Source organism: Rhynchophorus ferrugineus, unplaced genomic scaffold (assembly GCF_030347505.1).
Source record: "Rhynchophorus ferrugineus isolate W39M unplaced genomic scaffold, kcgeb_rfMv2 rfM3, whole genome shotgun sequence".
NCBI lineage: Eukaryota > Metazoa > Arthropoda > Insecta > Coleoptera > Curculionidae > Rhynchophorus > Rhynchophorus ferrugineus.
Genome location: NW_027472582.1, coordinates 60765326 through 60788963, shown reverse-complemented (window position 1 = coordinate 60788963; position 23638 = coordinate 60765326). Strand labels below are relative to the sequence as shown.

Sequence of the window (23638 nt, the reverse complement as noted above, 5' to 3'; positions counted from 1 at the left end):
CAGGTGATATAAAGGTTTTTGTCCTTTCGCCGCATTACAAAATTAATATAGACATATTTGGAAACTTTACTTATATGACTTAACTATCTCGATTTTACTAATCCATTGGATACATTTAATACCTAGAATATATTGTGATTAACAGCTGAAAATTAATTAAAAAAATTGCGGCGGAAATAATTTTCTAGCAAAAATTCAGAACTACCCATCCATTATAACAACATTTTTTGAAAAATACACTAAAAAGAGGCCAATATTATTCACACTGTTAAAACAATTTTATATAATCGGATTTGTAAATTAAATCTTGATTGTTAAACTTTAACCAGGAACTGTACATTAGCTAATACGAGTATTACAATTAACCCACGTACAATTAGAGTACAGCAATAAGGAAAATAAAGAGCGTGTTTAAATGTAATTACTTACGAAAATACAAAAAATCAAGATTTAGAAATATGCCAAGCAACTGAATTATTCAGAAATCAAACTTTGTATCACGTATTTATTCAATGACTTCACTGCCGTCTCTTTCTCCATTTTCAACACATGTCTCGTTCGATAGATATTTCAACAAGGATTTTGTTGTACTGGATTTAAATTGTCAGTCGTAGATTAAATAAGTTCATTCATAAGCAAATTTAAGTTGTACACTTTGTTAATAAAAAAAGAATTGATAAAATATTCAGGTTTTGTATTTAAAAATAAGTATATTTTTATTACCTTAAATTAAATTTAATTTGTAATGTATTCTCAGACGTAATAAACTCTCTATAAATATGAATACAATCCAGAGATATCTAGAAGCAAACTTTTGGAAATTGAAAACGTATCTAGACACGCACGCTCTAAAAACTTTAGCAAAAAATTTCACATGTAGGTTCAATTGCACAAATGATATAGGATCATTAGAGAACGAACATTTCTTACCGCTTTATCTTTCTTATTATCGCCGAAAAAAAGAAGTGTGCTATAGTATTCGCCTCAAGATTGATACAGTTATCATAGCGACCCTCCAACTTTTCGATACACTTTTTGTAGTACGATTTATCCTTTGCTTCAAAATAGGCCTCCTCGCCGATTACCTCTTCATTCGACGAAAATTTCTTCCCAGCGAGCATTCTTTTGAGATCTGAAACAGGACATAGTCGCTGGGGATCAGATCTGGAGAATGCGGTGGATGAGGAAGCAATTCGAAGCCCAATTCATGGATTTTTGATACGGTGCATTGTCTTGCTGAAACAGCACTTTCTTTTTCTTCAAATGCAGCCGTTTTTCGTCCTTCAAACCGTCCACTAACGCTATGTAATAGTCGCTGGTGATGGTCCTTCCTTTTTCAAGGTAGTCAATGAAAATTATTCCATGCGCATCCCAAAATACAGACACCATAAACTTGCCAGCCGACTGTTGCGTTTTCCTATGCTTTGGAGCGGGTTCATCGTGTGCAGTCCCCTCGGATGACTCTCGATCGGATTTCGGAGTGAAATGATGGAGCCATGTTTCATCTATTGTCACATATCGATGCAAAAACATGGATTTATTACACTTTATCATCTTCAGACACTGCTCCAAATCATCAACTCGTTGTTTTTGGTCAAAAATGAACTCGCGTGGCACCCACCTTTCACAGAGCTTTCTCATACACAAATATTCGTGAATAATATGACGTACACGTTTAGTTGATGTCTTTAGAGTGTCCGCTATTTCATTCAATTTCAATTTACGGTCATTGAAATTCATTTTGTGGATTTTTTAAATGTTTTCGTCGGTAACAACCTATTTTGGGCGCCCACTGCGTTTACCGTCTTCAGTGATCATCTCACCACATTTAAACTTAGCATACCAATCCTTGATGGTTGATTTTACTGGGGCAGTGTCTGGAAACTCGGCATCAAGCCAAATTTTTGCTTCAACTGTATTTTTTCCCTTTAAAAAGCAATATTTTCTCACCACACGAAATTCCTTTTATCCATTTTTTTTCACAATAATTAAGTTGCTTCACTCGAAATGCTATAACTCACAAACTAATGATCCGACTGCTGTCAAATTTATATAAGCACCTTCTGAGGGTTAGGGCTAACTAAAAAACATGAGAATTTAATTCTAGTAGCGCCATCTATGTGTCAAGGCAATGTAAAATAACCTATTAAAAATTTCATATGAAAAAGGGGTAGAAGTGTCGCATAAGAATGAAAGCACTTTCTGCGATCTCAATTGATTTTTGTTCCTGAACTATTTCATAGGGTTTTTGTGGTCAGAAGAATTTTATTTTGAGAAATTTGTATCATGAGCAAATGTCATTTCTACTTCACATTCGTATCACTATTACCAGCAAAATCGATGCGAGGAAAAAATTAGATTTATTTTGTTCCTATTTTAATTTTATGTATATGAAACAAAATTTTATTATTATTTTTGTATTGTTTGGGCCCGACGCCGACTTTAAACTGATCATCATTATATTTTATGTTTTTTATTTTTTAGTGAGTTCCTTATTTATTTTTTGAAGTCGGTTCAATTTTTTTTAATTTTATTTTTCTCTTTTTAGTGTTAGATATTTACTCATTAAATTGCGCCGTTATTTTATTAAGTATTACATTGGATAAACCAATTAAGGTGCAGCCCGTATGAGGAAAAAATATGAATAAAGAAACAATGATTGAGAAATAGGAACGCTTCAGGTCCTGAGGTCCGCTACCTAGCCTAGTGATTTGACAAAGCATCTTCACAGTAACTTCCACTTCCACCTTCCTTCCATTCCTTCCTTCCACCACTTCACTTGATATGGTTAATGTTTAATAAGCAAACTGAACAACTTTTACACTGAACGACTTTGGTAAGCAAACCCTTACTAAACACTCCTCAAAAACCCCTGAAGGGTATAGCGGTCTGGTAACTGATTTCTTCATTACCTTACCTAATTGACTTCAAACTATACAATTAGTTGTCTGCACCTCCCCTAATATTCTAACTCCTAATCGTTAAGGAGTTGTGTCTTTCATCACATCAACCCCACAATAACAATATATACAAATATCTGATTATTTTAGATAAAAAAACATATGAAAACTTTGTGCATACCTTTGAAATTTGAGGGTTTCTCCCGATTTCTCTCTATTCGATCCTGACTTGATTCCAATGGGACCACTACAAAAGTGCTTTCGAATAAAAAATATTGAATGTCATATTGATGTATTTATCCTAAACTCGCACTTCTTGTATACTGATGCAAGTAAAACTGTACAATAGCAATAAATTCAGTTTACAAATTAATATTTCACTAAGTATATCTAATATAAGCTGTAATTAATCAAAACAATAATATAATTAGATTTGTAAATAAAATCTTATTGTTTGTTAAACGCTAACTAGACACTTTACATTGCCTAATAGTATAATTTGTACACGCGCAATAAAATTACAGCAATAAGGAAAATAAAGAGAATGTTTAAATATCATTATTTACGAAAACGCAAAAAATAAATATTTAGAAATATGTCAAGATAAATAAACCACAGTTGGTAAAAAGGAGGACCCATAAATTAAAATCAAATAAAAAAAGAAAATGATAATTATTTGATATATGTAATTTAATATAAAGTTCCATTAATTGCTCTATCATTTTCTCGTAATTACAATATTCGACGTAAAAACAATTAAATTTAACAACCTTTTCGACAACATCAAAATCGAAACATGTATACTATACATCAACAAGCTCTTTCACCTACAATATGAAAATAGAAAAGAGTACAATATCACTTTTATTTATTCATTTATTCACGTACAACGTCTTAAATAACAGGCCATAAAAGGAGCTAAAGAATACCGTGTGATATAAACTTACTAAACGAGAGATCTTATCGAAGTTGGCGGATCGATTTTACCAAACCTTAATAACTAGGGTTGGGAACTATCGACTGAAAATAGTCGAAACAGTCGATCGTCGCAAAACAATCGAAACAGTCAGTAGTCAAAAAACTAGTGATAGTAATTACTATTTTCAGTCAAATGCACGGTTCGGATGTTTTATTGCATTCGTGATGTCAGACGAAGATATACGATTTATTTCCTGTATAAATTGTGAGAGAAGAATTGACGGAGATAATTATTCGGAGCAGTATATTCTAAATGTGCTTATTTTTTCCAACGGTAGTATAAGCGAGGCGGAGATGTATATATTCCTTCACGTACGGACTTTAAAAAATAAAAGGAAAAAATTACTGAATACTATTACCATGCATATAATAATTTCATTTTAAAGGAAGTAGAGTCTTTTATATTCGAATATGTGTTTTGCTATTTTTAAATAACATACTATAAATATAGATAATACAATGGAACATAAACAAAACCTAAAAACTCAAGATGTACAATAACCATAAATACTAAATAAAAATTAAACATTTACCTAATCATTGAAAAAAACTAAACTATGACATAACTAAAAATGATCGCGCAATAACTACCAGAGCCTCTTTAAATAAAATAAATGTTTCATTAATTAATGAACGGAAATATTTTTAATCACTATTCAAAAATATAATATACTTAGCTTTTCTCCTGTGATGCGATTTCTTCCATTGTTAATAATTTGTCCAGATTTTGAAAAATCTCATTCCGGTGCTATAGATGTTGCGGGTCTCGGAGAATATTTTTAATGTAACTGATATAATTCAAGTAATATCATTTTATGACTTGGCCTAAAATCTAATGGGTTTTCTAAACCCCCAATAAGTGGCATTTCCAAATACTAGTTAATATGTAAAGTTGTAGTACCGGTGTAATTATTTCTTTCATTCTAGAAAGTTTTTTATCAAGTTGTCTTCAGATCTAATACATTCTTCGTCAGTATTTGTGTCTTGAATTTCGAGTTGTAGTACTGTATTTGTATTTTTTTTGGAGTTAAAATGAAAGATATCTCTTTTGTGATAATCTCTTGTATCACCTCAGCATTATTTGTAAAACCAAATACTGATTATTTTAGATCGAGATCGATTATTTTAATCGATTCTCTTTCAAAATATTCTCAATACTAGAGAACGTTTCGCGGAACGCATCGCTCTACTGAACAGTTATAAAACAATAAAGATAGATTGTAAAAAGATTGCTGTCTTGCTTGCTCTTAAAATAAATCTTAATGAAAAAGTGCCGCGACCATCCTTATTTCCTTATATTTTTTAATAGCTAGGAAAATAAATTGATTATTAAAGAAGAGTATTCCTATCAGAAAATGTATGAATATTGAATATAGTTTATCAGCTCTTTACGGTTAATATTTTTCAGGAAATTTAACTGCTATTGTAAGAACTTCTTCAAATGGCTTCGAATCCATGCAGTTTTTGAAACTTTTCGAATCTAAATTTAGTTTTCAAGATTTTAGGAAAAAAGTTTTGGTATTCAAAAGACTTGAACAAAACTCGAGAGAATAAGATTGATACGAAAAGGTCAGTCAAAAAAAAACCTACTGTTGCCTTAATCATATTATGCCATAATCTGTTTGCCCTATATCATTAATAATCTTGAGAAATAGCGTTCCGAAATACTGCTATATTAATATACAATATATTGTTATTTACAAGCTAACTGCCAAACAACTCATAGACTATATATATGGACAGAGCCAAAATATTAAGAATAGACGACTGAAACAGTCGATAGTAAATAGTAATAAAATCAGTCGGACCAAAAATAGGTACTGAAAGTAGTTGACTGACAGAGTCACTAATAAAATGTAGTAAAGTCAGTCAAACTTAAAATAGCGACTGAAAGAATCGATACTAAGAAGTAGTCAATTACAAAATAGTCGATAGGGAATTTCAGTTGAAAGTTCCCAACGCTAGTAATAACGAACCCGGGCCCGTTAGGTTCATCTGAACGAAAAGCACAGGAAATGTCACTATTACACCTAGCCGCCTCACACGAAATGAATGTGGGAACCTACGATTTTTTTAATTACCTTTTAAGAATGAATCTTAAATTATACGACCGGTCGCTTCGTATTTGGTACAGCTGCTTTTAACTGATGGTTTCGCCGGCATTTTTTTCGGTTTAGTTCGTCGAACATTCAAGTCCTGCTGGTTAACTGGGGAACTGACACACACGTGATAGGTTCTAAAGCAACATGTCTAATCTGTACAGTATTAGGCTCTTTTTTTTTGTTGGTCGGCATTTTTAATCTCCTGTTTTTATTTGTATCAATATTACCAGAAGGAATTATATATTCAAAAATAACGGTGTGTTTATTGCTTCCAGTTCTTGCTCGGTTAGTTATTAGAAATAATTAAAATCTGTTTGGCAACTAGTAGAAGATTCATTTCCGAGAAGTTACTTTTATATGTCAACGAAACCGGGCTAGTATACGTTATCGTAAAAAGAACAGAAGAAATACGGTAAATATTTATTTTATTAATTAATTTTTTCAGGCTATTATACGAAATTACATGAAATCTCTAAACTAAAGAAACAGGTTGCTCAATAACTTCAGTGTTAGATAAAGTATTGTTTTATTCTCGATGTATTACATTTTTATTTCGAATATTCGCTAGCAAAATATTAAGAAAAAGCCTAGTTTTGGAGAATCCCGGCAAGCGCAAAATGATTTGAATTTACGGCGTTGCCTATTGTTGAAAAATGATACGTACATCTGAGGGATATATTATAAATATAATAAATTATCTTGAATTCACAGATAAACCTTATAACATGTGTGACATTTTATTTCTGTTGAGACTCTAGTATAAATTTTTTGGTATATTGTTCATCTTGAAGAGTATAATATATATTCTCAAATTAACAAATTAACCTAAAATGCCACTTGAAACTCAAGTTCAAAATTTTTTAAGTTTACTGTCTGTTATTCCAAGTTTATATATTATATCTAAGTTATTTAACCTTTTATAAACATATTTAATTTTAAAACGAAATTGTGGAATGCACTTGGTGTTCTTGCTGAATATTATATAAATCCTTACGAGTCAATAAATTTAGTCAATTTAACACTACTTAAATTAGCTCGGATTCCAATATGGCATCCATTAGAATTTTAGTAGCTAGTGTGGCTGCAACTGTATTTTTATCTGATTTTAATAACTCTCACCTCTCACACTTTGATATATTCTTATGATGAACTTTCTATTCTTATGAATACATTTTTACAAAAATAGGAACGTCCAACCTTGAATATCTTCAATCCAGTCAAACTTAAATGTTTCTGTTTCAGTTTTAATGCTGTAGAATGACTAACGAGCCGTGATTTTGATAAGATATACTCAGACAAAGAACATCTACCATTTATATACCCAATTGAATTGAATCAAATTCGCAAAATAAAAATAAAAATTAAATGAATACGCCCCCCGTTTGGAATGTCCCCATATGTCTGTTCAGGTTAAAAATGTTATAATAGCCTTTTTGACAATATTCAGAAATCGGTAATTTATTCATTACTGCCTAACATAATCAAAATACGAACGGAATAAGAGTAAATGAACTATGAACAACAAAATTTTTAATCTTAAAAAACAGTATATCTTACCAGTACCACGGTGAAGTCCAAAATGACTGTTGTTACTCATTAGATTCTACCTCTTGATTGCAACGTCGGAGAATCAGGCGGAAACTATCCAAGTTTACCGAATACCGGTTGGGATTATCCGGAAATAGTCGCTGTTATAATATTATATTCCTTCCAATATAACCAATACATACGTCATAGATGATGTTGAATATACTGCAAAATTTAGTTTGTAAAAACGTAAAATTCGTAGCATATTTTTCCTATTTATTTCACTAGTTAAAGTCTCTTTGTTAAAAGAAACAGAATGCTATCTGATGCGTTGGAACATGTAACTGAATCAGTTTATGAAATTCGAATTGTGTTGGTACTGGTCGACTCTGTTGTTAAAATCCCTAAAACGTTGATGCCCTTAGTGACATGAATGCGTTGTTTTATTGGATAGACTATATATTTATATATTTGATGCCATTGTATGGAACGCCTTGCACATAATTGTATGAACGTCTTTTGTTATTCAAAAAGGATGGATTATTCAGATTTGTACATCTAATACGTTAGTTTCCTCATGATAGATCATGCCTTCTGTTTAAAAAGGTATTTATTGAAAAACCATTTTCCTATCCTTGACTGCGTCAGGCTACATGGCGGTACCGTGTCATGAATCCATTTTCGCACTTCTTCATCATTTTGAAACCGCGTACCGGCCGAACCATGCTGCATTAATCTGAACGAGTGGTGATCAGAAGACACCTATGATTGGTACGTACGCCTAGTGTGGAAGATCTTGTCCCATCTATACTGATACAGTCAATTCTTCTCTCTAGAACTCTCGCAACAAAGTGGTCCAGCGTTATTATGTAATGGATGCCCATTCAGTTTTAGTAGTTCATAATACACTACACCTGTATAATCCCAGTATATGTCCAGCACGATTTTATATCCATAACAATAACTACTAGCATTGTTTCATTCCATTCATGTTGTTGCAGACTTGAAATCAAACTTTGAACATCGATTTTAAATAGTTGAAACCAAAGCCTTCAATATTTCTAAAATTGTTGGATGGTCAGCGGTAACAGAGTTTTTCAAATTAAACTGCAAAAACAATGAATGTTAAAAAGGTATTTTTGAGCGTTCCATAATTATACACTGAATAGCTCAATAACAGTGTATAGAAAACTGTTATTTTATGTAGGAAAATGTCAAAACTATCGAATTTAACGATTAGGTTAGATTAACATTTGTTAAACAACTTGACACTTCGTGTTTTCACCAACAAATATTGCTGATCAAAATACATACAAAATCGTCGGAACTGTAGAAAGTAATCAAGAGACAAATATAAAACAGGAACAAAACTGTGTTGTCAATGTTTTACTTTTCTATAGAACAAATTTGATAAAAAGTTAAAATTGAAATTACATGGAATTGTTAATTTTGAAACGAATACCTTTTTTAAATTGGCGTCACGGTAACGGCTATCATAAAACTCTTTCTAAATGGTAGATTAAAACTGTTTAATTAGGTAGAGCTATAAAAAAATCTTAAAAATATTTAGCTGTAATTTAGAGAAGGCCGAATTGAATTGAAATAATTACTTCTATTATTTCCTACTAATCTGAATATAAACAAAATGTTGAATTATTTTTTAAAAGTGCAATAATAAATATTTCTAAAATAATATTTCTCTGGCAAGAATTATTACAACTTTCAATTTTCATGTAATAAACAATTTATAGGTGATGTTTGTAAAAAAGTACACATTTATTGTAATGCGAAAATTTCAAATTATTTTAAGTTATTTAGTAAAGAAAAACGTATACTGATTAAGTAAACATAACAGAAAGTTTTCTTATAAGCAATCAAAACATCATAGATAACCATTAAATTGAAATTTATTTATTTTACATCTTGTTCATCTTGTTCAGGTCAAAATACCTTCTTATTACACTAACACTATCTCTACTATTATATCTATATATAAGTATTTCTAAAGGACATATACTTTAATTCATATATAAAAATAGTTCTTCTAATAAAACAACCAATGCACGCCATAGGTGACAGCGAATATACTGCCAAATGCATAAGATTCATTTTAAATTCGCGGTGGATTTTTCCTCTTCATTTTATCCTAGTTGAAAAGAGACAGAATGCTCTATGATGCACTAGAACATGTAACCGAACCAACATACGAACCGTTAAATTTTTGTTGGTAGTGATGGACTCTATTGCCAAATGTCTACAAAATTCTTCAATACGTCAGTGATAATAATAGTTATAAACCGGCATATATTGTAAACCAAAATTTCAGTTTGATGCGGCAACATTGCGGCGTGCTGACGCCCTATATTTTGATAGCGTGTATTAGCCGTGTTATTGGATAGACTATATTTCAATAGCAACTTGCAAGAACATTGTCATGACAAACATCTACTATACTAATAGAAATTTTAATACTATTTTACAACTTAGGCCATTTGTTTCGGTTTCCTTTTCATAATACTTTTAACATTTCTTTAAGAGAATGTAAATTATAATTATATGTGGAAAATTATTTAAATAACTATCACTACTAGAGTGTTCGCTCTATTTTACGAATTGTTCCAGTCCAAATAGCAATCAAAATATCAATTAATCATATCAGGTATTGTACAGCTCGTGTCTTACTTCATTTACCAACTTTTTGATGAAAATGTTAGATTCCTGTAAAACTTAACTAATATAACGTTATTTTTCAAGAAAACGCTTGCAAATAGTATAAAAAGTTGTTTTGAAAGTTGATAATGAACATGTTTTATATGAGTCTGCTGATAGATATTACGTTCAATGCTCCAAAGGTGATAATTTTGACATGAAACATAATATACGCTTGGGTAGACCACAAGAAAAAAATATTGAACGCATTAATGGATGAATACATATATATCAAAAGCAATAAAAACCCATATAATTGTCTTAAGAAAGCTATTAGGCTGAAACAAAATCAAGAACATTACACACCACATATATTGAAGCCGAGACACGTTGAAAAGCAATTCTTGCATATCCAAAATATTACTTCAATAAGAAAAAAATTCACTCTACCAACTGCAGTTTTTATATTTAGTAGAATCAAAGGGAAGTATGGGATTATGAACTACTAAAACCAAACCAGATCATTAAGGAAAAATATAATCCTTCCTATGAAATAGCCAATGCCCATTATAGATGTCGTCGAATATACCGCCAAATGCAGTTTGCAAAAATATAAAATTTGTTTTACACTTCCAGCGGATTGTTCCTTCTCATTTTGGCCTAGTTAAAAAGAGACAGAATGCAGTCTGATGTATCGGAATATGTAACCGAATTAGTCTGTAATATTAGATTTGTGTTGGTACTGGTTGACACTGTTGTCAAATGTTTGCAAAATTATTTAAAATATTAATATATAGATTAGTCATATATATTCTAATGCGGTAATATTGCGATGTACAGACGTCCTAAATTTGTATGACGTGCGATTGCTGTTTTATTGAATAGACTATAGAACCGACAAAATATCCTTAAATTGAACCTGAACAAAATATCCTTGATTGAATATTGACCGAAAAGTATTTATATAAAGCAACTCAACATGAGACATTGGTTTTACAACAATGCAAACGTCAGTCACAGATTACGCAATCAGTTAATCGACTTCAAAATATAAATAAAGAACTCACTAAAAACTGAAAAATGATAAAACTTAGATTTTTTACACAAATAAAACGTTTTAAAATAAAATATGTACATAATAGTCGTAGGAATAAAGAAACAATGATTGAAAAAAAGGAATACTTCAGGCCGAGGTCCGCTAGTTAGCCTAAGTGATATGACAAATGTTCTAACCAAACTAGAACGACAACAAAATGTCACTGCCCCCGCCGGGAATCGAACCCGTGATCTCCGCGTGTAAGCTGAACGCTCTAGCCACTACACCAAAGAAGCAGCTGCCTGTTATGATTCTACGACTTCCTATATGATATGGTTAGTACATAAAAAGCAAACAGAACGGCTTTTGTACTGAACGACTGACTCATATCAGTTCAGCAATAACATTATACACAAATATCTCATTATATTAGATAAAAAATATATGAAGACTCTTTGAAATTTGAGGAAAAATTGAAAATTGACGGAAAAATCGGTGAAGATACACACACAAAAATACACTCGAACATAGAACCTCCTCCTTTTTTGAAGTCGGATAAAAATAAGTAGTGGTTGTATCTAACACTTGTTTTGCTCCATAGATTCCATACTTTATTAAAGCTAACATACTTTATTAAATTATGATAACTATGTTTTAATTTCCCGATCTCATTCTATTAATACTTTTGAAATATTCTTTTGGAAATATTATCCAGTATAATAATTTTTTTATCATTATTCAATTATTATTACATCGTTACAATTTGTCTTTATGATAATTTAAATATATGTATATAACTAGAAGGATCCATCGGCCCGATCTCATTCTCTGATGAAATAATGTTTATACTTATCACTGCTGTACCTTTTATTACATGCACCACTACACAACATTATACAATATCAGATGGTTTGATACTTTTGAGTCTGTGTCCTGTTCTGGTGGTATCCAAAAGCTGCAATACTTCAATATTCTCATGAGAATGGAATCTTTCCTCATGGCCCCTTGCAATTCTATTGATTTCTTGACTGACAGTGGGTATCTGAAGGTCTCGATGTAGGTCTCGATATTTTGTTTGTGTTACTCTTTGCAGAACATCCTCATAATTGAACTTCGTATGTCCATATATGTTTCAATATTTGCTTATATAATAGCATTGGTCCCAGTACACTTCCTTGTGGTACACTTGCTTTAGCCTCTTTTATTGTTAGCTTCTTCTTGTTTAACTCTAAACATTCTGGCTGTAATATACGATTTTAGTAGTTCGGTGTGTTGTTTTGGTAACCGTTTCTGTAGCTTATGAACATGCCTTCATGCCAAACCTTATCGCAGGCTTGTGCTACATCTGAGAATATAGCTGAGGATATTTTTTTTTTATTTCGTAAGCTTTTTCAATAACATCTGTTATTCTGTGGACCTAGTCAATTATTGAATGCTTGTTAATAAACCCAAACTGGTGTGTTGGTATTAGGTTTTTTCTCTCTCAGTATAATAATAATACGCATATTAATTAAGTTATTTGGAATAATTTTGTACGAAATAATGTTATTAAATAACACATTCAATATATAGACAATTATTGGATTAGTAATAAATATCGATGAAATCTTGGAAAATTCCAGCAATCGAACGAACAAACACGATATCGAAATTATAGTTTCCAAGAACAAAAAATAAGATTTTTAATAATTAATTACGACTATAATGTTATTGTTGTCTACCTTTTATACCTCATATTATTTATGACGTATTGTTATAATTCACCTTCGATATTGTGTTACATTACAATAACAAAGTCGTAAAAATGCCGATGGAGTTCCTGGTGGAACGGCAGAGAGGCGCAGTGAAACCCACTCCACGATGCAACCAAATACCTTGAAAAGAAATGCACTTAGTTATTGTTGACGATATACTTTCATCACTTTCCCCTTCACGAGATGCTTTTGATAGTAAATAAGTTTTTTTTGTCAGCTCGGACACTTTCACGTATCGCATAAAGGTTAGAGGGAAAGTCGAGAAGGAACCGTTTCTATATAATATTTTTTATTGTTAAAAATAGATATGACTACTATCCTAGTTTGCGAAAATGCGCAATGCGAAATCCTGGTTGGTTGGTTGGTTGGTTGTTTGGTTAATAAGGCAATATAAGGTAAGATCTGTTTTCTTTATATTAAAACGTACTTTGGATTAATTTTATGACGATTATCCATGGAACTAATAAGTTATTATGAAATTAACATTATGATTTAATAAAAACAAAACAAACACATAATCACGGTAAGCCATCTCTCTCGAGCTGTCCAGGTGTGCTAGCAATAACTGATGACTCCTTGAATCATTGTTATATCATTGTTATATTTTATAATTAAATTCTATTTTTATTTGCTACAAAAGTGACATATACAAAGTGCGTCTGAAAAGTCTTCTTTTTAATGTATTTATTACATTGCTCCTAATCATTTCCGACTAACCTACAATTTGTCTTTATGATAGCTTAAATCTAGGTATATAACTAGGAGGACCCATCGGCCATATCTTAGTATCTGATGTAATAATGCGGATGTATTAACATTGATATTTTTCTATTAAATGCACATCACCATCTACCATTAACAAGATCAACAAGTTGACAACCCATAACTGAATTCTGTGCATCCATATAGGTTTAAATATTTGCTTATATAATAGCAATCTATTATGTACTGCTTTCAATACATTGTCGTATATTTAAGGACAGTTCTTTTATTTTCGTTTATACATGTCTCTTCCAGCGAAATTTTGCATCAAGATTAATTCCGAGATACTCAACATTATTGCTGTATGGAATTATATTATTATTAGCATTGGGAATCGACTGAAAATAGTCGAAACAGTCGATAGTCAAAAAACTAGCGACTGAAAATAGTAATTACTACTTTTTAGAAATCTGAATATATATATATATATATATATATATATATATATATATATATATATATATATATAATTTCAAATATCTTAAATATATATATATATATATATATATATATATATATATATATATATATACAACTAATTTATTCAAAACTATATTCAGACTATCGAATTTTTAGAAATTGTTTATAAAAGATTGCATAACATCTGAATTTCTCTGACATAATATGTATATTATTTATATATATTTATCAATATCCAACGATTGAGCCATCTGTTGTTTTCTTTATAACACTATTGATATTATTCCTGCTTTATTTAACTTCCGATTTACAGTGCGAAACACGTTAACTCATTTTATGCTTAAATTGAGTGGACTCTACACCATTCCTATAGCCCGTCAAATAAAACAATCAATGCACGTCATAGATGAATCTATTTCGAATCGAATATCGAAATATCGAATATAATTCCAATTACATTCAATATTTACAATTTGTGTTAATACTCTATTATGTTAAAATGGTTGTATAAAACAGATAGAATATTGTTTGATCTTGTCTTATAGAACTTACAAAATTAATTTTGAGTTAGTACTAGTGGACCATTTACAAAATGATAGTAACCAATATTTTCAAATTAGCAAACCTTGTAAGCCCAAATTGTGAGTTAATGTGGCAATATTGCGATGTGCTGGTGTCATAAGTTTTGATGAAGTGCTTTGGCTGTTTTATTGGATAGACTATATGTAATAAAAATAATGTTGACGATAACATCGTAATACTCAAAGTAAAAACATTTTTTCCAAGAAAAAGAATTCAAAATCTAAAAGCTAAATCTGGCGAGTTTATTTTTTGTAATATATAAGTTTATATCCCAAAAAACTGAAAACTGAACACTTTATTTTCGAAACAGAAGAACCTGGTTCACACCACTTCTTTACATTATTCCTTTGATTCAGGATCATAATTGTTGGTGGACACAAAAATTCATGTAACTTCTACTTTAGATAGTACCAAAGTAATTGAGATACTTCGCAAAACTATAACAACTTAAAGCCCATTCGTTCTCTTAAATTTTTTGTACGAGAAGGCGTAAACATAAGAAAATTAGTGTGCCAATTACCTAATAATATTAGACTTACTCAAAGATTAGAGAGTTAAAATTTGTTAGGAGTTTTAAACATGTGTTTAAATAACAGTCAGAAAGAACATTATTAGATAGTGAAAACTAGTAAGGTTTAAATAATAGAGGATAAAATAAATTTATTTTAAATATCAATATCTAGTCAATATATCTATACTGTGCAATTTGGAAAAATCAAATTGAATAAAAAACAATGTTCATGTTCACACTTCCAATAAAGTTAATTTTAACCAAATGCAATAAACTTAAAAGAGAAGTGTCCATCCACGTATTTATTGGTGATACTCATTTAAATTCGAACTTTATGTACCTATTCGCATGCTATTTTACACACAAAACAACGGATTTATAGTAGTGAGAGTCCAGCTTACAACTTCAACATTTTTCGACGAGATTTAAGCGCATCGTAAAGAATGTCCTGAGGGACGGTGCCGACTCTTAATTTGCATATTATAAGGAGCCAAAATATATTGCGCCAATCATTCTTTCGCTTGTCATCTATACACCACAAATACAATCGCTTTTCCATAGCATCGTTGTATTAATTTCTTTTTTGGTGCCACGATCGGAATGGTAAAGTGATATTTACATGCGTAAATCAGACGGATTTGTGTTCGCGGGCTTGGTTTCGAAAGAATACGAATGCAAACACGATAATAAAATATTGAATAGAATTTTACGCAGCATTATTATAGTGAACATTCATATCATTTTCATTTTGTACAAATATATTTTGCCATCTTTTTTGGTTCATTTTGAACAACGTATTACTTCGACGGTAACAAGGCTATCACGTCAACAATGTTATATATGTTGGCTAAAGCTATCACATATATTCTTATATTAGGTGCTTGCATGTATCCTGACTATTTTTTCACTTTATCAATATATTTATTGAGAAAAATAAAAATTGCAAGTGTAAACCTAATTCATCATCGTCCCAACAGTTTCTGGAACTAGATATATAGTGGTAAATTCGATTTTATTTTCATAATCACGTTTATGTAAAATAACAATTTAACGTTTCTTACGCAGCTTCTGTGGTGGGTAAATTAGACTTACTTAATCACTGATCGCAAAATAGATCTGAAAAAAGTTGATAACAGAGTGTTCTCTATTCACAGCAGAAAATCAATATAAATAGTTCTTGGATTTGAAGCTTTAACCGGTTTACGGTTGGTTTAGCCATTATAATTCGATACAGTAAAAAAGCGATATATAATGAAGCGTTTTCGTTTCACTGATATAACTGGTATAAAGGTTCCCACGTACATAGTACTCATAATTTAACCAGATGGCCAATGTTTTTTTTTAACGATATATATTGACCGAAGAAACTCTTTAAGCTGGTAATTTATTGAGTTGCCATGGTGTGGTATTACAATGTATACATAAGATAATAAGAAGTAAAAATTTCCTTTTTCAATAATAATAAAGAAGGAAACGACATGTTTATTTTATTATGTTGTACAAATTCGACATAGTTCCTAGGATTTTCCTTCATAAATACGAGAATATTCAAATAGATCTAGACCAATTATGAATAAAGCTGTAAAAGTGAAGCTAATAGTAACAGAAACCCTAGAAACAAATACAATAGTAGTTTTACTATGTTTCCACACTATTGACAAGTTTCTTCATAAATCATCTCTTATATTAGCCTCTATCAATTCCTCGATGATATCTTAATCAGACCTAAACTATAAAGATAGATCTCCAACAATAATACGCATTTGATTACATGTAGAATATGTTACGTTAGAAGCCGCAAAATGAAACGCGTAACTTGCACGTCTTCCAGTATTATGCTAAATGAAATTTTGTGATTGAAATATTTATAAAACCTATGTCAAAAAAGATTATATCTAGTTAGATATTAGATAGATTTTGACTATATCTAGTTAAGTTAAGTTAAATTAGTAAAAGGATTGTATATGAACATTATTTTATTTTTAATATGTTCTCGGCGATAAACCTGCAATATTGCGTTTGCTTTTGTTTTGTATTTGTATTGCAATACATCGGATTTAATTTATTCGATTAAGATACTGCAAATCAATACACAGTTGAAGAACAAATCCGGAAAAGCAAATTACAATGATTTGAACTAGCGTTGGAAACAGTCGAAACAGTCGATAGTCAAAAAAGTAGAGATTGAAAATAGTAATTACAAATGCACAGTTCGACAGTTTTTTTCAATTCGTGATATCAAACGAAGATCCCTTCCCTGTATAAATTGTGAGAGAGGAAAGGACGGAGATAATTGCTTGGAGCAGTTAATTTTATATGTGTTTATATTTTCCAACGGTAGTATAAACGAGACGGAAATGTACATATTCCTTCACGTAATAACTTCACGTAAAGAAAAGGAAGGAAGAAATAATTGCTGAATACTATTAACATGCAATTAATAATTTCATTGTAAACGAAGTAGAATTACGCTTATATTTGAATGTTCCGCAAATGTTTTATAGTAATTTAATATGTTAATTGTTACTTTGAAATAATATACTATAATAAATATAGACAATATAATAGAACTTAAACAAAACCAAAAACTAAAGATGTATAATAACCATAAATAATAAATAAAAATTAAACATGTACCTAACCATAAAAAAACTAATTCATGACATAATTACAAATGATCGCGCAATAACTACTAGAGCTTTTTTAAATAAAGTAAAAGCCTTATTTATTATTGAACGGAAATATTTTTTCGAAATGGAGGGAGTAATCGAAATATTACATATTATTGCCATAAAAACAGTCAAAAGTATTTTACTATTTATAATTCACAATTTTAATCTTTTTACCCTATTACATTAACAATCTTGAAAAATATTGTTCCAAAATGCTGCTATATTAATATATAATGTATTGTTATTTACAAGCAAACTACCAAAACGATCATAAAACTACATATATTACATATACATCTATATAAGCCTAAGTTCGGCATATTTTTGTCAAGGTCGCGGCTAAGACGACAGAGAGAGAACATTAAAAATCAGTCGAATGGAACAAGTAGAACCAAAAATAGTAACTAAAAGTACACGACTGAAACAGTCGATAGTAAATAGTAACAAAATCAGTCGGACCGAAAATAGCGACTGAAACAGTCGACAATCGATTTCAGTCGATAGTCGATTTCAGTCGATACTTACCAACACTAATTTGAACATATCTGTAGGATAAAAGTGAAAAAATGCTGGCGAAATCTGAAAAATAGGCACCAACAGTATCATATTGGTTGAGAATTACTCTCGTTTGATCAAAGTTATGGTATACGCCCATATTAAGTAATAAGAAATGGGGATTTATAATTTAAGAATAGAAAATCAAATAAAAACCCAATTGGGTTATAATTTATAATTTAAATAATAAATCATAATTTAAAAATATATTTATTATATAAGGTTACAATAAAATACTTGAAAAATACTTAAAGCATGTATATACTACATACTTAACATACATATAGTTGTATAAAATAAATATATAGCTGTATTTATAAAATAAATAATGAACAAATAAATGTTGTACAATATGTAAAATAAATATTGATAAGGAGTATATATTATATGTAATGTTGAATATGCAGCAAAACAAATATTGCGGTTATAAATATTGTGAATAGTAATAAAATAGTAATTAATCTGATAAAATAGTTATTTCTATAAGTTATACGAATAAATACATAAATTAAGATAGTTCTAATTTCATTTCCATCTTTACGTCAGCTTCTTAAAATTGGCAAATAGCAGCTCAATTGAAAAGTCCCCGGCCTGACACATAGATGGCCCTACTAGAATTAAATGTTTTTTAGTTAGCCTTGACCCTCAAAAGATGCGTGTATAAATTTGACAGCTGTCACATCATAAGTTTGTGAATTATAGCATTTTGAGTGAGGAAACTTTTGTTATTGTGAAAAAAAAATGCATAAAAACGAATTTCGCGTGTTGATAAAATATTGCTTTTTGAAGGGAAAAAATACAGCTGAAGCAAAAACTTGGCTTGATGCCAAGTTTCCGAAAACTGCGCCAGAAAAATAAACCATTAAGGATTATGAAATTATGAATCATCAAATTTAGACGTAGTTTAGAGCACCGAAAACGGTGAACGCAGTGGACGTCCAAAGCGTAAATTGAAATTGAATGAAATAGCAAACATTCAAAAGATATCAACTGAACATGTACATCATATCATTCACAAATATATGGGTATAAGCAAGCTCTGTGCAACTAAGCTCGGTGCCGCGTGAGCTCACTTTTGACGATTTTGATTTGATGATTCGGGGCAGTGTTTGAAGATTTTTGAGTTTTTGCATCGTTATGTGACAATGGATGAAACATGGCTCCATTATTTCACTCCGAAGTCCAATCGACAGTCATCCGAGTGGACTGTACACGATGAACTCGCTCCAAAGCATTGGAAAACGCAACAGTTGGCTGGCAAGGTTATGGCGTCTATGGGATGCGCATGAAATAATTTTCATCAACTACCTTGAAAAAGGAAAGACCATCAACTGCGTCTATTACGTAGCATTATTAGACCGTTTGAAGGGAGAAATCGCCGAGAAAGGGCCGCATTTAAAGAAATAAATGTGCTGCTTCAACAAAACAATGCACCGTGTCACAAGTCAGTGAAAACGATGGCAAAAATCCATGAATTGGGCTTCGAATGGCTTCCTCATCTACCGTATTCTTCAGATCTGGCCCCCAGCGACTAATTCCTGTTCTCAGATCTCAAAAGAATGCTCGCTGGAATGAAGAGGTGATCGCCGAAACTAAGGCCTATTTTGAAGCAAAGGACAAATCGTACTACAAAAATGGTAACGATAATATCGATAAAAAAACTAATTTTGCCAAAGAAAATGTGTTTTACAGTGGTAGGCTGGGTGGGGTCTTTACAGTTGACTTGTCAATACCAGCTTTTGCATCTAAAAGCGCTATAATGTAAATGATTCAATGTTGCCAAAAGCTATAAATTTTATTTAATAAAGTCAAAATAAATTAAAAATATATAATGTTTCCTCTTATTATCTTTTTCTACTTGTAATGCATATAACAAATATTACAACTAGTTATTCACTATCCAGTAACCTGTCCTTACTGCTCTTAAAGTCCAGATCTAAAATGTCATTCTTAAATTAAAAAAAGAGCGTTTCTCTTCGTACTCCTACTGGTGCACTCCACATAAGTTTAGAACATCAAACAATCTTCAAAACCTTATTTAAATAAGTGTTAAAAGCAATATTTGGGTAAGTTCACTGTTGAAAACCATTAAATTTTTCACTGACCCTTCACTGATACTTTTAAGCCTTTATATTGGGGTCATATTGACATATGATTTCTTTATGCAATCCCACTACAAAATTTAATGAGATTTTATATCCTTCAAGTAACCTCCACATTTTATGAGCATCATACAACGTTCTGTACGTTTGTTTACCATGCCCTTGGTTTTGGTTGTTGATAAAAACTGCTTTGCTAAGCACTATAAAATTTTTAAACTTACTTATGATTCATAAAAACCAAATGAAAAAACAATGAAAATGATAATATATTACTCACTAAGAGACCACATTTTTAACAAATATGTTTCGATTATGCATTAACTGCAAAAGTAAATTCAAGATTATATATTGAACCACTAAACTTACATAATTTTCTAAGTATTTAACAGCAATTTCTAATATAATATTAAAGATCAACCCGGCTAATATCAACTACACTACGAAAGCCGTGACAATGACAATCAAAAATATTCCAGGAATTATTAGTATTGTCAAAAACTTCAGCATATTCGTAGAATTCAAAGAAATATGTTTCATTCTTTAGAAAAGAATTCAATTTCTACTTATATTAACTTCGCGTGACTTGCTGAAAACTTTAAGTGGCAATGAAGGAAAAGAGCAACCAATCGATCCAAAAAGTCCAAGAAATGTTAGACCCGATCATGCTATATGCCCGTCTAAACTCTAGCAATTACCTTTTGTCCAAACTTTTACGTTTATTTCTTGCCAATATGAAGAAGGTATTAAACTATAATTTATGTTAACAAAATACGTTAACGAAAAGTGTATTATGTAAAATATAAAATAAAAATAGTTTAAATATATAAATTAATGATTATCAAATAATTTATCAAAGTATCATTTAATGAGGACTCAATAAATATTTCAAGTTCGATAAGAGATGGCGTTATATTTTTGTATACTAATTTTTATGAATCCTTGTTACAATATTTTTACAATAAATAAGTCAGTATACCCAGACCTAATATCAACCCAAATCGGATTCAGCAATCATCCAAAGAGTTGCTAGGAATAATTTTTTGGAATAGAAACTAATTTCGTTCTCAGTTTACCTCAAAACTCATGAAACAGCAAAATAAGATCATCATTGTAATATTTTGGACCAATTAAATGTATTTTTTAAGAAAAAAATAGTTTACAGAAGAAAAGAAGACAATGCACACCATTAGCTCAAAAAGCTGGCTTGGTTTACGTAGTGGTCAAGGCAGTAGGGCGGTCCTGCTATGGTAATAGTAACGGGTTCGAATCCTGCTGGTGCGTGATCGTAAATGTACGTTTCTGATTGTTTACAATTCTGACAGTAGCCAGGCTGAGTAAAACCGGATATCTTCCGGTATGAACTCTGAGTTGGCTCGGAATCGCCACTTAATAGGCTTAATGCAGACGACCTTGGTTCGGAGACCACGTTCAGAAGTAGGTTCAGTCCAAATAAGCCCTAGTTGGTACAAAGGAGACTTTTTACCAATTTGGTTTTTTGTCTGAAACGTAACAGTTTACAGAAAATTTTAGACATAAAGGTACCCTCGTTTCTTTATTGAATGAAAGGTTGTATACCTTGAAAATAAAGATTCCAGAAGTTAATTTTCATCATATTATGCTTTTTTTACTTTGGAAAAGGAAGCCAGTGTAGGTTCAATGGGAGAATAGGTTCATTAGTTTCCATTTCGCAAATGTTGATGTTGAAAATAAACCTGATCCAGGCCTACTAAATGTTAAAAAATCAATAAAAAAGCAACCGAAGAAAAAATAGTCAGAAGTGATCAACGAGAAACAACATGCCAAAGTTAGACCACACACATTTTTAGTAAGTAGGTAAAAATATTAAAGGATTAGCTGGAAAGTTTTAATGTATCTACCGTATTCCGTTCTCTGCAAAATTTCTTAATATATAAAACTGACTTCAAAAAAGATTTGTGAAAATCACTTGATTCTGAAACTGATATGGCCCTATCACAACTGATTTTTTCACAGCATAGAAACGTAATTATGTAGATTATTTTCTCATAAAATCAAAAATCATTTTGAACAACCTGATATATTATATTTATTTTTATGGCGGTTATGTTATACAGAAAAAAATTACTCATACTTAACAAATGGAGCTACTACGAAAAATGACGAATTGAATTACTAATTATACATAAAATACTAACTCATTCAGTATATAATAAGTATTCTTGAATGAGCGTTTTCCGCATATAACCAATAGAACCACAAAATGTTTGTGGTTGACAAATTTCTGTAATAAGTCATTCATGCCAATGGGCGTTATAATAAGTTTTAACAATTATAACTAATTACAAACTGTAATGAACAATACCAGACAAATAAGTACTCCTAAAATAGAGAAATAACTAAAATTTAAGTTTAAAGTAAAATGTTCAAAAATATTAAACAAAACTGTTTCTATTTAACATTTTCTTGAATTTAAAATATCTAGTTAACAACAAATTTCCAAAATTAATCGCGCGTATAGGGTAGGCAACACTCTATACATTTTTTCAAACAAACTTGTTGATCGTCATACCCTATAGCTGAGCTGGTACCACCGTCACACCCCACACACACAAGAAATAAGCGACCAACCCACAAAACTTAGCATTCAGTACATTCGCTCGAAAGGAACGTAGTAACCGCATTTGTTTGAAGTCGTACCTTATTCGGTCGCGAATCAAACATTGTGGCACCAACTTATCAGGAACATATAAACGTGTTGCAGGTGTCTCATAATGGAAACGGTACCAAGTACAATATTTATTTTAAAAACGCTATCTTATCAATAGAAACCTCCGATAATATCGCTAGTTGACATATGTACAATCCACACCTAGTCTACATTGATTGATAAAATCTGTGTTTGTTAATCGATGGTTTATTAATTTTAAATCGAATAAATTAATTGACTTATTACAAAATTGCCCTACCCCCAATTTGATCGATCTACTTTTTATTGATTTAGTATTAATTTCAATGAATTAACTTCAATGAGTTCATTCAAAAAACAATTCTTTTATAAAGATATTATTGGTACTATCATGTGTTTGAACTAAAAGATTAGAATTCAAAA

At 30.8% G+C, this 23638-nt stretch overlaps 1 protein-coding gene across 3 annotated transcripts in view; it reads left to right on the top strand.

Moving 5' to 3' along the window:
* The window catches only part of dysc (whirlin protein dyschronic), a 346867-nt gene that overhangs the window by 280307 nt on the left and 42922 nt on the right, over positions 1-23638 (top strand). The gene's annotated exons all lie outside the window — the stretch shown is intronic.